The sequence below is a fragment of the Triturus cristatus genome, chromosome 3_1 (genome assembly GCF_964204655.1).
Source record: "Triturus cristatus chromosome 3_1, aTriCri1.1, whole genome shotgun sequence".
NCBI classification, from domain to species: domain Eukaryota; kingdom Metazoa; phylum Chordata; class Amphibia; order Caudata; family Salamandridae; genus Triturus; species Triturus cristatus.
This window is the reverse complement of record NC_140583.1, coordinates 241613681-241616279: the sequence shown is the minus strand read 5'-3', so window position 1 is coordinate 241616279 and position 2599 is coordinate 241613681. Positions and strand designations below refer to the sequence as shown.

General features: G+C 38.1%; 1 long non-coding RNA gene across 1 annotated transcript; it reads left to right on the top strand.

Moving 5' to 3' along the window:
* Positions 1 to 1773: 1773 nt before the first annotated feature.
* LOC146860009 (uncharacterized) lies at positions 1774 to 2365 on the top strand. Its single transcript, XR_014979082.1, has 4 exons — positions 1774 to 1846; positions 1932 to 2001; positions 2115 to 2134; positions 2288 to 2365. It is a non-coding gene; the product is annotated as an uncharacterized LOC146860009 (long non-coding RNA).
* The last annotated feature ends 234 nt before the right edge of the window (positions 2366 to 2599 follow it).

The window sequence follows — 2599 nt, the reverse complement described above, 5'->3', positions numbered from 1 at the left end:
ATTGCTCATCTCAAGATGGCTGATTGTACATACCACGCCAGATAATGAAATACTTCAGAAGGAAAAAGAGCAACTAATCACCAGACACCTGCTTCACTATAAGCACAGATGAATGTTGGTGAACCGCGCACACTGTTCCTAAGTTGGACTGTGAGTTTAATTCGGTATGTGTGCTATTCTGTGATAAACCCTTGTTTGCTTTTACATGAGCCCAGAATCTAAAAGAATTATTATCCAAAAAGAGTACACACAAGATGACAACCCAATCAACAACTACTAAAAATGGAACGAAAAAGTGTTGGAATTGTATACATTGCAATAATGTTATTCACGGAGAAAATCTCTTACATCCTAGAAGCAGCGAGAAAATCAAATTACAAAGCAGCACTGATTTTAATTCTGAAAACATAGTTTATGCGATAAAATGCCTGTGTAGAGTGTTATACGTTGGTATATAAAACAGAGAGGAAGATGAAAACACGGCTGACAGAACATAAAAGTAAAAGTAGAACAAAAAGTACCACCTCCAGCTTGGCTTTACATTGGACAGAACAACGTCATGCTATTGCACAACTCAAATTTCAAATCATAGAACAGGTCATAAAGACCCCAGGGATAGATAATTCTAAAACTCTTTTACAGAGAGAAGTCTTCTTGATAAAGAGGTTACAAACCATGATGCCACATGGACTTAACGATAAACTGGAGATGGCCTGCTTTCTCTAGCAACATCCACACGGAATCACTTGGATTACTTAGATACCCTTCCAGCTATACACAGGGAGAAATATTTATGTAATCTATCCACATCAATAGGGTGGACCTTCACACACATTAGATATATGCATATCAATGCACCAAACATTTTGCTCCCTTTTCATCATGATTTAGGTGATTTAAGAGCACTCATTTATCATTGATGTTGTCTGTTTCGCACAGTGTCAAAGTCATATATTGTTATGTCGGAATGTAACTGTGGGTTTATATATTTATACTAGCACACCATGATCAGCCATCTAAATTGTTATCATAAACACGATGACATCACTACTTCTAGATCACATAATATGCATGCATTTTATGATGCACTTTCATTTTAATTTCCTCACTTTATCATTTCTTAAAATTTTTACACTTGACGATTTTATCATTTATTTTTATCTATTTTTGTTATGCTTCTGCAATGGTGATTCTTTACTGTCAAGTTGGTTTTGGTTAAGCTTCGTTTTTGTGCCCTTGGTGGGCCTTTCTTGTGTTTTGATAACTTATGGTTCCATCGCGGTCGTTACGTAGGTCTCGGTGTCATTGTTACCATTAGAGAAAAGCTTTGAGTCCGTCTTTTGTTTGTTGCTCATTCGCGTCATCACGCGGCTACCAACTACGAGTAACTGTTTTTAAACCGATGCGTCGTTAAGGTCATCGTCATGCCAGTCAAGCAACGTGCATGGATTGCTTATAATATTCGGGTCTGCGTACACGATGTTTGTTGGGGTGACTACAGGTGAGCTGCATTGATATATTACAGCTTGAAATTCGCCGTACTTCAGTTTTAACGAGTGAATGCTTTAGTAGTTAATGTGGCAACTATGTTTGGTTTTTCAGGATACAGCTTTTACGCCTAGGCGCTCCGACGCCACTATCTGCCCCGGTATGTGGGATCGCTTGCTAAACTACTTCACTTGCAAGGTTAGTCGCAGTCATTATGTATCAGAGACGGCAGTTATCTGTATCACTATCATTGAGACTGACAACAGATTTGACCATTATCGTTACAGTTACCACATTGTGCCCTCTGGTTACTTTTCGCGACGCAAACAGCTTTTAGCTACGACAACGCACAGACAAGGTGAGATGAGGAAATTGGATATCTCACTAGTTCACGTAATTATTTACCATCAGATTATGGTTATCTGTTGCATTTCATTTTGCAGGTGCTTCTCACCTTTTACACTGTGGATACTGTTTTTAAAAACATACTGGCTTCAAGTTCTAGTTGAGCAGGTATGGCAAACGTCTTGTGAATTCCATTAATAACCGCCGTGAGTCAGAACACAGTGTTGTTTTAACAGAAATTGTTTTTCTTTCTTATCTCGTTTTTTCCTTTGTGTGTCTAGTATTCTTCCGCACGAAGACTGTAAGTGTTTATTTTGTATGGTCACCTGATTAGATCACTAATTTTAGCACTTTAAGGTGTAGGGTGCATGAAGAAACCTGATCACCAAACAATCTTTCTTCCTGAATAATTCGTTGTTGTTTCTAACGTGTTTCCTATTCTTTTTTTTCACAGATTACCCCTGATGAAGGGACCACATGTCCCGAAATGCATTGGGTTCTGTTATTTGTTGTGTAACAAAGTTTGTTTCATTGCAACCTTTTTTAAATGTTGATAGTATTCATGTAAATGTTCATATGCAAATACATGACGCTTTAATTTGTATTGTGGAAAGTTGACCAGTATACACTCTTCATTAAAAATTTTGTTTTCAAACTAAGCAAGGCACGCATTTGTAGTGCATGGTAGAGTCCCAGTCGCCATACCGGGACTAGGCCACTTTTCTAGTCACTATAAGCACGGGACATGGTGACACCATTGCCTATG